Below are 15,545 nucleotides of genomic sequence, written 5' to 3' on the forward strand. Positions count from 1 at the left end.
CGGGAGAGTAGAAAGTGCTGGGGTTATGAACAAGGGTCTGAACTCAGATGAATGATTGGTGATAGATGACACACTCGGAAAAGGTGCGGGAGCTTGAGAGTACTACTCTTTCAAAAAATCGTGTTATTGGAGCGTGAGAGAAGCTGGTAAAGGAGGAAGGGCCTGTGAGGAAATATATGGATTTGGACGTCAACTGACCTTAAATGTACCAGACTCAACCCCGCTCCGCTGGCTATTCCCCAAACATTGCTGTGTTGCGAATCCTCAAGATATCCCTACTGAGCGGCTTTATCTGTTTTATTATCAAAGGCCATATGGTTTCCACAATGCAAAGTATCAATAGTTAGTGAAAGTGTGCCTAAAGTATGGGGTAAAAGAAAAAAATCGAAGCTCCAGTGCAAAAAAAAAAAATTGTTTAAATGGAGGAGATGCATTTGAATGGCCTGTTCCCCTTTAAAGTGAAAAGAGGGAGCAAATACTGAACATCCCACCCCTACTCTTCCATGCTTTGCCAAAAAATAAATATAAAATTATGATGAAATGGCATTATATTTATAGAAAAAACACACAGGACCGTTCTGTTGTAGAATATCCCATTGACAACCTCAATGTAAATTTGTACCTGACACATTGCTCAACCTTTGACCCGATTGATCTCCCAATGCCCGCACGCAGGACCTCATGTCCATCTTTATGCCCAATTTCTCATTGACATAGAGGGTCGTCCAATTAAGTTATTTTAACTATAGTCTAAATGGAGGAGATGCATTTGAATGGCCTGTTCCCCTTTAAAGTGAAAAGAGGGAGCACATACTGAACATCCCACCCAAACTCTTCCCTGCTTTGCCAAAAATAAATATAAAATTGTAATGAAATGGCATTATTTTTATAGAAAAAACACACAGGACCGTTCTGTTGTAGAATATCCCATTGACAACCTCAATGTAAATATGCACTTGACACATTGCTCAACCTTTGACCCGATCGATCTCCCAATGCTCGCACGCAGGACCTCATGTCCACCTTTATGCCCAATTTCTCATTGACATAGAGGGTCGTCCAATTAAGTTATTTTAACTATTTGCGTGTGTTAAGTGTCCGACCGCTGATCAATAGCCAGTTAAGTGGAATTGACTGGAGCATTTAGTTTTCAGACTTTAGGTATTTAGAGAATCAATGATATCGCGAGCCAGTGAAGAGGCTATTGTGCTCGGAACATTAGAGCCACTATGCTCCTATTCATAGCCCGCTGCTACTCGTGCTCAAGTTATGCGCCACGCTCATAAATTTATCACTGATGGAATAATCTGCCCCAGTGCAGGCGAGTGGAGCAAATGTTCACCGACCAGGCATGTTTAATGGAGGTGGTGGCTGCGTATTTGGCACAGTTGATTAATCAAGGGACATCTTTCTAGGGGAGGATGGTGGGTTTTCTTCAAGGTGACCTCTGACAGCGCATTGGATGACAGTATGTGTCCAGCCCTCCTCTCCGGCATCAGTAGGTAGCTTTAGGAAACTTAGTATGTGTTGTGCCTCTAATCTTGCATCTTCCATTTTGGCTATTACTACTCTTCTAACCCTTTGGGGTTGGAAGCCTTCTGTAGACGCATGTTCGACAGTATGGAAAAATAGTTGGTGGAATTCAGCAGGAGATCACGTGATGTTAGCTGCAAGAACCTCTTAAGAGGAAGTGAATGATACAACTGCTGGGCCCAGATTTAGACAAGAGTGGTCTTCGGTAAAAGTTGTTAAGTCTGAAGGATGACCCAATAACGGGGGCTAGACACCCGCATTCTAATCCACGCCCTGCCGCGTTACCAATTAGCGTGATCTTCCCTGAAACGGACCAACTTCCTTCCATTACCTTACCAACCTAAATTGTGACTGCTTTGAAATATGTTAACACCTGTACCAGGTGCATATAAAAACTGAGCTGAAATACTTGGCTGTGGGCCTCCAGCTCAGACTGCACACAGTGCGGTAATAGTCCGTACTTTCTGGCAACCTGCACAGTGACCTGTACTTCATTGGTTTCCAAAGGGCTTCATTATTGGATCTACAGGAACAGCAGACCTATGGAAGTACTCTTGTTGGAGTCCAGGACTGGACAAGCATTGGGACTATTAGGTATGATACCCATGCAGGTCCGATCCGGCTTGGACCGCCTGCCTTAAAACAACAAAAAAACACTTACGCACAAAGTATTACTAGTCAAATTCGAATCTTGAAAGTTTGGGGGTGTCTCACTTTTCTCATAGTCCCCACTCTCCATTTGGAAAAAAACTGAGATTTATGTGCAATCAAGCTACTCAACGGAGTTGTCCCGTCCTTGTCAAACGCAAGGCGGCGACGGATGGCAGCCAATGTCTTCTGTGCAAAGACAGGTGACAGCAAACAAACCATTAAAAAAACCCTCTGAACTTTATGTAGAGATTGGTGAACAGGATACTCTGTAGAAATGTGGTTGAGATCCATATTACAAGTGCTGATGGTTATAACACACATGTATTATGGTGGACGGATACTCCGTTGAAATGGGTTGGGTATCCATAGTAGAAGTGCCAAAGGTTATAACACACAAGTATTATGGCGGACAGATACTCTGTTGAAACTTGTTGGCTATCCATATTACAAGTGCCAAAGGTTATAACACAAATATTACGGTGGGCGGATACTCCGTTAAAACATGTTGGCTATCCGTATTACAAGAGCCGAAGGTTATAACACACAAGTATTATGGTGGACGGATACTCTGTTGAAACGTGTTGGCTATCCATAGTACAAGTGCCAAAGGTTATACCACACAAGTATTATGGCGGACAGATACTCCATTGAAACGTGTTGGCTATCCATAGTACAAGTGCCAAAGGTTATAACCCACAAGTATTATGGTGGAAAGATACTCCGTTGAAACGTGTTGGCTATCCATAGTGCAAGTGCCAAAGGTTATAACACACAAGTATTATGGTGGACGGATACTCGGTTGAAAAGTGTTGGCTATCCATAGTACCAGTGCCAAAGGTTATAACACACAGTATTATGTTGGATGGATACTCCATTGAAACGTGTTGGCTATCCGTATTACAAGAGCCAAAGGTTATAACACTCAAGTATTATGGCGGACAGATACTCCGTTAAAACGTGTTGGCTATCCATAGTACAAGTGCCAAAGGTTATAACACACAAGTATTACGGTGGAAAGATACTCCGTTGAAACGTGTTGGCTATCCATAGTGCAAGTGCCAAAGGTTATACCACACAAGTATTGTGGTGGATGGATACTCTGTTGAAACGTTTTGGCTAGTCATAGTACAAGTGCCAAAGGTTATAATACACAAGTATTATGGTGGACGGATACTCTGTTGAAACGTGTTGGCAATCCTTAGTGCAAGTGCCAAAGGTTATACCACACAAGTATTGTGGTGGATGGATACTCTGTTGAAACGTTTTGGCTAGTCATAGTACAAGTGCCAAAGGTTATAACACACAAGTATTATGGCGGACAGATACTCTGTTGAAACGTTTTGGCTATTCATAGTACAAGTGCCAAAGGATACACAAGTATTCTGGTGGATGGACACTCTGTTGAAACGTGTTGGCTATCCATATTACAAGTGCCAAAGGTTATAACACACAAATATTACGGCGGACAGATACTCCATTGAAACGTGTTGGCTATCCGTATATGTGCCCCAAGCTGTATGGCACTTGTAATGAGGCAGACGGGATAGTCGCCAAGTTTGTGATGCAGAATACGTCCTCACCTCTAAATAAGGCCATATGTCTCAAAGGACAGGAAGGGTCAGAGAGCCGCCTGGTTAAAACCAGAGACTAGGTAAGTAGCCTAGATGTAGTATATGTTCTTGAAACCTGGATAACGCCAAGTGTACAGAGTCTGAGGGGGGAGCACCTGCCAGTCTTGTCACAACTTCTTTTACATCCGGGTTGCAGGGTACCAAGGACGACATAAGGCCGATATGGGCACACCTTGTCAGCGCAGAGGCGCACAATTAAATGCTACAGAGAAGCTCCCTTGTTGTTGGCAGCCGCTGAACTGAATTAGTCAGCGGGGCTCTGGCACTATGGATGAAAACAAGGGTTTGATGCAGTTGGCATCCGTAGTGCTTTCACATCAGCTGGAATGCAGCGGCGCATGCGCAGCCTATGAAACCAAGCGGCCCACGTTTACAAGGACGGCTGGTGGTTAAAAAAATTAAACAAAAATGTGAAATTATTTGGTGCCTTTTGTGCCTCTAACTCTTTAGTACGTCACAAGACCTGCATATGATTTGAGCACTTGTCTGCAGAGGTCTGTTCATAACCTCCAGCATTAGCGGTACAGTCAGTGGTAGGACTGATCTAGCCGTTCACGCTTCTGAAGTAAGTACAAGGTGGTCTGCTGGCTTGGGCAATTGTTTATAGGGGGAATTCAGTTGCTACTCAAATGTGTTGCTTCTTACTATAGACGTGTTTCATTTCTGCTGAGTTATTTAAAGTATTTTGTTCCCAATACTGCCCTCTTTATTGTAAACTGCATTTAACCCCTGACACCGGAAGTGATGCCAAAGAAGAACAGGAAGTTAGCTCTGTCCATCCCACCGCATAGTTGCGGTGTGAAAGGATTGCTCTTTTTTGTTGGTGCAAAGTCGAGATCGAGGTGGGTAGAGGACGGTGGGTGGGGGGTTGGGGGGTGACGTTCTCAAGCTTTATTCATTTCTTATAAACAGTCCCCATCATTTTTATTAAACAAGCATTGGCATAGGCAATAGGTCTCGCCTTTGGGACCTTATAAGTGTTTAGCCATGCAACAGTTACATAACTAAATACTTATAAGGTCCCAAAAGCGGGACCTATTGGCTATGCCAAGCGGCCTGCGGCCGCGAAAGTGAAAGTAATCGCGGTAAAGCGCGATGCGCGCGCCTGCGCACATGCACTGTAGCTCTAGGCTGGCCTGATAGCACTTTTTGGAGCCCTCTCAAAAAGTCTCGCCAGACCAACGCATGCGCTGGGTCAGGCGAGACCTAAAAACCCAACCGTTCCTGAATGGTTGAATGGGGAGAGGGGTCTCCTCTGGCACCAAGTGAGAAGGGAGAAACAGCTGAAGAAGAACCAAGCCTTCTCTCCTGGCAGCCTGCGACCTGAAACAAATGTAAATTTGGGCAGTTAGCGGCTTTGCAAATCTAAAGGCTGCTTGGGAGCCAATGGGAGCTTTATCTGACGGAATCTGTCCTTTCAATGAAACCTTATAAAAAAAGTTCGCTCTGGGTACATTCACCGTATTACTAAAATCAGACCTGCTGAAATCACTGTAAACATTTAACTAAATCTTTTTTTCACATTTTGTAACAGCCTATTTACACTGTTTGCAACCCGTCTTATATTGTGTGTATTGCATTGTTGAACTTAATGACTTATTCACAGTGCTTTGTCATAAGGCTTAGACCTCTCAGCACTATCTGTTTCCACAGTGCACCGACCAGTTATCAGATTAGCCATCCACCAGTTACACCCACAGAAATCTGAAGTGATCGCGTTAACCAACCAAGCTATCCCACTGATAAACTTATGTTGCATCTATTTTTTCATTTAAGGTGTTTGCATTATATTTTAAATACCATTACCTGTAGACAGGTGAAAGGCCAACAAAAAAGATGAGTATTTTTTATTTTTTTTGCCGCCCCTTTGACTCCGCCCCACAGTCGCTAACCTCACACCCATTGTGCCCAGGATCACAGTTTATGTACTTCTCTTTATGTGGTTCGACTACTGGTGCAAAGTAAACGTTACTGCATCCCATTTTCTTTAATGTGATAAAAGGCTGCACATTGCTTGTGTTGTCTTCTTTGGACGTCATTTCCGGTTTCAAAAGTTAATGGCAATTCACAAAATGGAGAACAAGTCAAGTAAAGAATGGGCCGATCTTTGAAACTCACTGAAGGAAACTGTATCTGCCTGGCTGACCCTTCACACTCTCTGAATGAGATGGCGTAGTGACATAAGACCCTTTGCACTCACTGATGGTGGTGGGGTCCTGAGGGGTGACCCCTCACACTACCTGAAAAAGGCAACACCCTCAACCCTTCTCTCTCAGCGAAGGAAGCTGTGTCCTTAGGGACGATGCTTCACACTCTGAGGAGGCTGTTTCATGGACGACCTGTCACGCTCATTGAAGGTGGCGGTGTCCTCATCAGTGGCACTTCACACTTGCTGAAGGAGGCTATGTCCTCATGGACGACTCTTCTCACACAAACACACACACACTCACTGAAGGAGGCTGTTTCATGGACGTCCCTTCACACTCACTGAAGGTGGCTTCGTATTCCTTGACGACCCTTCACACTCACTGAAAGTGGGTTCGTGTTCATGGACGACCCTTCATGGTCACTGAAGACGGCTACGTCCTCAAGGATGACCCTTCGGAATCACTGAAGGTGGCTTTATGTTCCTGGATGACCTTTCACGCTCACTGAAGAAGACTGTCCTTATGGACAGCCCTTTCGACACTGAAGGTGGCTTCATGTTCCTGGATGATCCTTCATGCTCACTGAAGGAGACTATGTCCTCATGGACCGCCCTTCACACATACTGAAGGAGACTTCATGTTCCTGGATGACCCTTCATGCTCACTGAAGGAGACTGTCTCCTCGAGGATGGCCCTTCACACTCACTGAAGGTGACTTCGTGTTCCTGGGTGACCCTTCACGCTCACTGAAGGCGGCTGTGTCCTCATGAATGACCTAGCGCACTCACTGAAAGTGACTTTGTGTTCCTGGAGACCCTTCACACTAACTGAAGGCGTCTGTGTCCTCATCGATGTGCTGTTACACTCACTGAAGGTGGCTTCTTATTCCTGGTCAACCCTTAACGCTCACTGAAAGAAATTATGTCCCCATGGACGGCCCTTCACACTTGGTGAAGGAGGCTATGTCCAGTGGCGTAACAAAAGTTGCGGAGGCCCCCCTGCAAAGTACATGGAGGGGGGTCCTCACTCTCCGATCCCAGTCAGGAGCTCTCAGGCCCGCCGGTGCACAGTGCTGGAGGGGCCCCCTGGAGCTCAGGGCACCCCCACACCGCAGGGGTTATTGTTACACCACTGGCTATGTCCTCATGGACGACTCTTCACACTCGCTGAAGGAAACTGTCCTTATGGCTGGCCCTTCACACTCACTGAAGGAAACTGTCCTCATGGCTGACCCTTCACACTCACTGAAGGAAAGTGTCCTCATGGCTGGCCCTTCACACTCTCTGAAGGTGGCTTCATGTTCTTGGAAGAACCTTCACACTCACTGAAGGCGGCGGTGTCCTTATGGCTAACCCTTCACACACACTGAAGGACGCTGTGTCTTCATGGCTGACCCGTTCACACTCGCTGAAGGAGACTATGGCCTCATTATTGACTCTTGACACTCACTGAAGGAGGCTATGTCCTCATAGATGACCATTCACACTCACTGAAGGAGGCTGTGTCTTCATGGCTGACCCGTTCACACTCACTGAAGGTGGCTTCATGTTCCTGGAAGAACCTTCACACTCACCGAAGGCGGCGGTGTCCTTTTGGCTGACCCTTCACACTCACTGAAGGAGGTTATGCCCTCATGGCTGATTCTTCACACTCACTGAAGGAGGCTGTATCTTCATGGCTGACCCGTTCACACTTGCAGAAGGAGGTTATGTCCTCTTTATCAACTCTTGACACTCACTGAAGGAGGCCTTGTCCTCATAGACGACTCTTCACACTCACTGAAGGAGGTTGTGTCTTCATGGCTGACCCGTTCACACTCACTGAAAGAGGTTGTGTCTTCATGGCTGACTCCTCACACTCACTGAAGGAGGCTCCCTCCTCATGTCCGACTGTTCACTTTCTCTGACAGCAGCTGCTTCCTCATGGCTGACATTTCAAACTCCCTGAGGTAGGCCAGGCCCTCATCCACCCTTCCAAGCCCCCCAATGGAGGCTGCACCCTCATGGCCTCGAGGTGCATCAAAAGTGGGACACCACGCACGCACTCCCTGTTCACAGAATGGCCACTTTTGCTGCGGAAATCATTATTGCAAAGCCTGGGCTCGGAAAGCTCTCAACATCTGAAAGCAACTAGCCCGACATATCTTGGCTTCCTGGAGCTGCCCCATGGCCCCGGGATGCCGGGTCTTGGAGTCAGACACAACACATTCCGCCCATCACGGCCGCCTCCCCACATCTTGAGCAGATTCCGTGCAAAGCATTCTGGGCTGAGGTGGGGAGGCTTTGTATGGGAGCTTTTGTTTAGTAACTGAGACTCCAGCCCCCCTCCCCCCAAACAGCCCCACCTCCTGGAATTAAGAAAATAGATCATGGCACTTTTTTGATTTAAGAATCCAGTACTGTCAGGGATACTAAGCCAGGCTGCTGAAGGAAGCCACAACCTTAACATATGTAAATACATTACTAATAAAGGCAAGACAATGGCCCTGGAATAGATGGCAAGCTGCAGAACTGCTGGTGCAGGTAAGTACCATTCTCCTGATACCTACCCCTGCTATGTCTGTCATCTGGCCTCACATTTTATTCTCACTGAGTGGTAAGAGGCGGTAAAACTGCTTCGGGGAGCTATTGAGATGTCCAAAATCGTGAGTTTTCCAATCAAATTCCCATAGCGGAGTTCAGCCGCCAAGACAACCTAAAAACCTACAAAGTGCACAACACGAATCTTCAAATGAAGGAGCGACCAATCTTTGTGCGTTTGTGTGTGATTTCTGTTTATTGAAACACCAATCCAAGAGTACATTCCAGTTATCTGAGGAATTAGCTTGCAAGTCTAAATTTTATAAGGAAATCCTTTAATCTGATTGGTTTAGAAGACTAACAAAATACCTTGATATATATTTTCTGATTTAAAAGAAGCTGCCATATTGATTAGCGTGGTGGCTGTGCAGACGCAGGGGTCGCCCCTAACACTGAGTTGAAAAGGATTGTATTGCAATATGGACGGGTTGAAATACCCCCCCCCCCCCTCCCCCATTTTAAAAAAGGCACCCAAATAAAGTGTAGTGGACTCTAATTTATAAAACAAAAACGCTTAAAAACCAGTTATGTCTCGTGAAAGGGGGGAGCCACTTGTCAAGTCCCTATGCCCTGTTTTTGTTAGTATTTTTACATAGGGTGACCAAAACTGCTTGCCCACTCTCCGTTCTAGATGCACAATGCAAATTAAAAAGAAAATTACGGTAAGATATAATTAAGAGGATTCAAAAAAAATCAGAGTTAAAGCTAGTGTAAGCGACGATTCAAATAAAATAGGTTGTTAAATAAAATTGAAATGATCCCTGTGCTGGGGTAGTGAAATCAGTGCTTAATTTGAGCTGGTGGTCTCCAGTGCTAGGCACAGGCACTTGTCAGCACCGGCACTTATGACAGTGTGTCACATGATGGCACTCTTTGTCTAATTTAGAGATGAGCACAACAACAGTATTAATTCAATGGTACCTTAAAATGACTAAAACTTGTCACCCAAGTCATTCTTATAGCTTCGAGGGCCTAGAATCGTCTGAATTGGTACTGTTAGCGGTGCTGTCTGGGGCAATGGGTGGTCAAAGTGGCAGCGGCTTTCTGACAAAGACCCAGGTACTTGTTATTTTTCTTATTTTACAAATTAAGCACTGTTTGTGATTCAGGTATGGCAACCTTTTAACCAGGAGGACTCGTGCATTCATCAGGGGTACTCTGCCGCGGTCTCTCATCTGATCTTGTGAGTGCTTCGAAACATCCTTCAGGCAATATCAGGCGCTGTATGAACATCTGATTTACACCTGTGTATGTCGTCTTTGCAAGGGGCGTAAAAGCCTTTATGTTGTGGCCGGGTAGGTGCTTTTGTATTTGCATTTCCACTCGAGTGAGATTCCTCGGATGAATGACCTCTGTGTGACCTTGCTGGGTCTGAAGCGGCAGACCTCCCACCGGATGTAACCCTGTAACCTAAGAAGTCTAAAGGACATCCTGGCGGATATCCTGTGGCTGGGGGCGGGGAGCAGGCTTTGTGTCCGAGCAGCATGAGAAGGCTTGAGTGATGGGGCCTCCTCCTCCAACCTCCCGGCAGCCCTGGGAATCTGCACTCCTCCTTGGGGCCTAAGAGCCATGAGGGCTCTTACCCAGGGAATCTCGGGTTCTGTATAGAAAGGTGCTAATAACATGAACACATACCATCTTATTTTTGTAAAGCGCCTGTTCACCGCCACAGTGGTTGCTGGGGCACATCCTTATTGGTAACCAACTCAATGGTGCACATGTTATCGACTTCGGAAGGATGTAAAGCAGAGAGGGCGGGCATGGGTCAAACATATGACCACAGTGGGTGAGTAGCAAGCAAGCTGGAATAAAACCTGCAGGACAAAGCCCAGTCACCCAAGACAGAGAAATTCGAAAGTGGTGTTCGGTGATTAGCCTAGCTGCTACGTGTTGCCCGTTGTCAGTCTAGGCCCCCATCCAGTGAGTGATGTCACAGTATGTCCCATCTCGTGATCCATGATGCACCAGGTCCCATTCAGTGGGTGATTTTTATGTTAAGTCCCATTTAGTTAATATCACATCACAATAAATCTCATCCAGTGAGTGATGTCAAAATAGGTCCCAGTTGGACTCAGTAACACAATATTACTTCATTCAACCAGCCTTATTCTGCCATTGGTTTGGGACTTGGTTATTCGTATCTTTGTTCAGCCCAGTGGAGTATTCCTCTCTCACCTAATGCTGATTAGCTGTATCCTTCCGCCTCCACTCAGCTGATTGTGTTGAACTACATGAGGGACTACTTTACAACTGTAAGCCTCTATCCACTTCTACTCTCTCTCTCTCTCTCTCTTATGTCTTGCTCCAGTGTGCCAACACTGCATGCATTAGCACATTGAACCAGACCTCTTGGCCTTGCCAATGTTTGTTCTCGTTATTTGAGCCTTTTCTTGATAACCGTCTGCCCCATGAACCCTGCTCATTCCCCCATGTGAACTTGAGTGGCCTGTGTCAAAACTCATCCCCTTGCTTCGGTCAGTCCTGATCGATTCAGTTCCCAGGCTTGATTTATATCATATTTATTGGTGTTTCTTCTTTTGTAACATGTCCTCTTACCATGTTACTGTTTGTTCTGTGCTACATACAGTGCCATAACCTAAACATATGGAAATGTAAGTAATACAGTAAATGACTTTAAATAGCACAGGCACTTGCCCGCGACATTAATTTGCATTGCATTGAATTTGATGTATGATTTTTATTATCAGTTGCCAATATCAATTCATTTTCAAGTTTCACAAGCAGGTCCTTACTGGCATCAACAATCTGCTTCAATGAGGTTTTACAGCTAAAAGTTGAAGTGATCTACTTTGTCCTAAACAATGTGTCAAGTTCTTACCATGGTCCACCCTACATTCCTTTGCGGTGTGGTATGCAGAGCTGGTACTAATGCGTAGACAAGCCTTTACGGGCCAAATATGGATCCACCGGTCACTTGCGAGGAAGCCTCAGTATCCCTTCATCCTCCGTGTTCCATAGCGGGACTGGGTTGTGAACCTACTTGTTGTCTGACGGTCATCTTTACAGAACACTAAAGAGCCGCACCGCTGTGAGGAACCTTTGAGGCATCTGGGGTGCCATGCCCCACGGCCATACCCAACTGGTAGTTTTAATGATAGCTTCTGTCAAGCGGGGTCTTCCGTTTACTCATTTATTTCGAGAAGCTCTGGGATGCGGCCTCGTCTCCAGACCTTGATGCCTGCAGACGCCGAGCTGAAGCAATGGCACTCTACCTGTTGTCATGGCAACAACTGCTTTGCATCCAGAGGCATCAAGTCAAGTTGTGATTGACAGAGCCTGACGGGAGTTGGATGGCGGAAGACTGTGCGAATGTTTACAGCTCTGGCAGACAGCCCTGGTGTACCCATGAGACTTGGCTGGTTTGTAGCTTTGTGTGCCAGTTTCTTTGCTTTTTGTTGCAGAGCTGTGTGGAGGTCACACTTTTTAGAAAAGTTTAGGTACTGTGCAGTGGGTAAAGCCAAAGTTTGCCTGAGCTTGAATTCATTCTGATCATGGAATTCTGTTTTCCTTTTCTAGGTTACTACCCTCCTCTACCACGAGAAGTGTGCAAAAGACAACATCCAATGCCCCAGTTTTGAAAGGGTGCTTCCATATTTTGCCTAGTCAGATACTACAGACCTTACTTGCCTTTCCTAGGCTGTGGATCTACAAAGAGATTTTTTGCTTATGGTTTGAGGTTATAGAGCCTACGAGTAGTATAAAATAGCATCTTGGAACAGAACAATAAAGGAGTTTAGGAACTCTTAGTAAGTTGGGAACTCTGCTGCAAGTCTCTTTATGAAGGAGCAGTGGTGTTTCAAGTCTCTTTATGAAGTAGTAGTGAGTGGTCAGTGAAACTCCTGGTCCACCGCAGAAGAATGCCCCATAACTGCAGAACCAGAGCTGAGAAGGAGCCGCCCCGAGCAGGCCTTGCAGATCATAAATGCAGTGAAGAGAAATGGCCAGAAAGACATCGACTTATAGCATGGTACATAGTGGGTACGTTTTTCTTCGTAGAAGACTGTGCCCAAGTTAGGCCATGTTAGTGAGACACCTACTTCTGAACTGAACTCTCTCTGACATGGTGCGAAAACTAAAGAGAGGTGAGGCCTCCCATAACGTCCAGAGTGGAGCATTGCAGACTTATTTTGCACGTAGTGTTATAACGATACGAGTAACCCAATGATTAATTTGCACTTAGTGATACAACAAAAATTAGTAGAAGCATTGACAAAGACAGAGGAGTCAATAAAGGTCAGCAAATCTTCGCACACTGGACAATAAGTAGCCATCGGCATCTCTTGTCCTACTAGTTGTTAATTTGCGAGCAGGTTGACAGCTAGAGGAGATAAACCTAAAAGCTTGGAATGGGTTACAAAATGGGACTCCAAATCCTGGTAAAGAATGTATGCGCCTATGCATTTTTCGCACGCTTGACTCGACGTCCGTACACTGACAAAACCAGGTCATCTTCATGGTTAATACGGCATCACCAGCTCTGGTTTCTATGCATTGGCATAACACATAGTCCAGGACACAATCCTTCTCTCTTCCTGAAAGATTGTTGTTGTCGAGCACTGGTTCCGAAGGGTGGGACTCGTAGAAGGTTAGGGATTTTTCATTTGTGTTGTAAAAATTAAAAGGTCTAGAAATGTTGTCTTTAAAAATGTTTCACTTTGCTTCCCGTTTAAAAATTATTTTCCTAAATGAAGATGGGGAGAGAGAGGTCTGAGCAGTAGAAGACCGCATTAAGTGCTTATTCCTAAGGATGAAGTCCCTCAAGCACATTTCTAGCTCTTCAGATCAATATAAAATAGTTTAAAATTGCTATCCTTCAATTTGAATGTAATCTCCTACAAAGTACCTTACTTATAGACAGAATTTTTAACCATACTAAAGAAACAAATTGCATCAGAGTGAATCACCAACCAGAATTGTTTTCCGAAAATATATAGTAGCATGTTGGCTTATACCATCTATTTGAAATGCATTGTGGGATTGTATACATTATGAAATTAATCCATAACAAAGCCCAGACTTGTAAAGCACTGATTCGGTTTATAGTAGTGATCGATAGACTCCACGCAAAGAGCTTTATCCACCCTACTATTACCCCAGTTTTGTGAATTAAACAATTTAAACTTAGTTTTAATATCATATACCCATCTGTATATAATTATTGACAAATTTCACAATTTCCTTGAGGCAGACTGAAATAACCAATTTCCACTTATTACAAGATAGGAAATACATTCTGAATCACGCCTGCTCATTTTTAAGGACCCTGTGGAAACTCTGCGAAGGTACTCCAAAGTAGGGGAGGAAGCTTGATCTTATGTGGTTCAATGGTTTTTGACTTCTCTACTCTCAGCCTTGCACAGTCACTGTGTTTTTTGTAGTACACATATTCCTTAAGATCTGCAAAGATTGCTTTTTTAGGTTTAAGAAGTTCCCTCACTACTATTATAAATAGTAACTATCTCAAAACTTAGAATTCTAGAAGACTGTATTTGTGGCTGATGTTCCTTTTAAGTAAAACACTTCAACTGACCAATGGCAACGTATTTTACTTAGTCAAATGCCTGAAAGATTCAATTATCGTCATAACATGCATTCCAAGTCAATAAGTGAAATAATGTTTTGGTTTTGGAATGCGTCCCACCTAAAGAGGGAGTCTACAAAGCTCTGAGTGCCCCTTTAGGTCTGGGTTTGACAGCACAGCTGTCAATTACAACCTTGTGTCTAACACATTCAGAGTGTAGTTTGAGTCCGAGGCTTTCAGCCATTGGCTTTTGAACAGCTTCTTTAAGCCATTGGTTTGAAATGTTGTCAATCACATTTTGGGAAGGCTCAGGGGAGATTTACTTTCTCACTTCATGCTATTGGGATACGTAGTTATACGTTATTTAAATTCACACATAACCCTTCTAACGCTCAAAGGTTGTACAGCCGACTGTAGTTCAGAAACGCTGCCTAATAAATCCCTTGTACTGCCTGGCCTTATTACACAGATAAGACAGAGCTGCTGCAGGTCATGTCTATTACCCCGTGCAGCACCAGTCCACATCAACAAAAAGACGGAGAGAGGATGTGGTGTTACGCTAGCCGACTTTGGAACTGGGAAACCAGGTTCAAGACTCAGTGTCGGTGCAACATCCTGTAATTCTTGGGAAACCACTTAATCTCGCCTTATCTTAAAAAAATTAACCTGACCACGTGTAATGTAACTGGTGCTCATGTAAAGCACTCCAATACCTTTGGTCGACTTCACTCTAAATAAAAATACAAAAAGTCACGCGAACAGGCACGGAAAAACTGATTAGATCTGCCACATACAACTGGCCACCGAAGAACTTTACTTTAGTCCACAACTCCAAGTCCCAATTAACGACATACTGTGACTGCTTCTTGACATCTTGCAACAACATTCGTATTAGGGTTGATTTTAATGATGTCCATTCCAGCTTAGCTCTCCACCATCTCTCCCTTCAAACCAAGCCCATTCAGCAACATGAACAACAATCTTAGAATGGAGAACCCTGTGCGGTAAGCAGCTTAGTGGACTGTGATCCTAGGAAATATCATAAAGGGACCCGCAGAGCTGATCAAAGCTGCTGATTCATCAAAAACTATAAACTTATTCACTCAGCTCTGCGTCCCATAACACCATAACCACACCGCGGAGGTCATCACGCACAACATGCACCTCCTGAGCACTCCATCTTTCAGGCTAAAATGCGCTGGGGGGACAAGATTAGCCACCCTAGACCCCAAACTCTGGAACTCTCTGCCACTTGAGATCAGATCCTGCAGAAACCTCATGAGCTTCCGCAAACTGCTAAAAACTTGGCTATTTAAACAGGCATACTAGTAACATCTAGTCTTACACCTTCAGAGCAGCGCCAAGAAAGCAACCTGGTGTACGTGCGCTATACAAATAAAGATTAACATAACATAACAACATGGAAACACTTCCCATATGGATTCAAACTAAACACAACAAC

The 15,545-nt window shown here is 44.7% G+C and overlaps 1 protein-coding gene across 2 annotated transcripts in view; it reads left to right on the plus strand.

Annotated features, from left to right (window-relative positions):
* The window catches only part of SSBP4 (single stranded DNA binding protein 4), a 469,492-nt gene that overhangs the window by 252,837 nt on the left and 201,110 nt on the right, over positions 1–15,545 (plus strand). The gene's annotated exons all lie outside the window — the stretch shown is intronic.

The sequence above is a fragment of the Triturus cristatus genome, chromosome 12, assembly GCF_964204655.1.
Source record: "Triturus cristatus chromosome 12, aTriCri1.1, whole genome shotgun sequence".
NCBI lineage: Eukaryota > Metazoa > Chordata > Amphibia > Caudata > Salamandridae > Triturus > Triturus cristatus.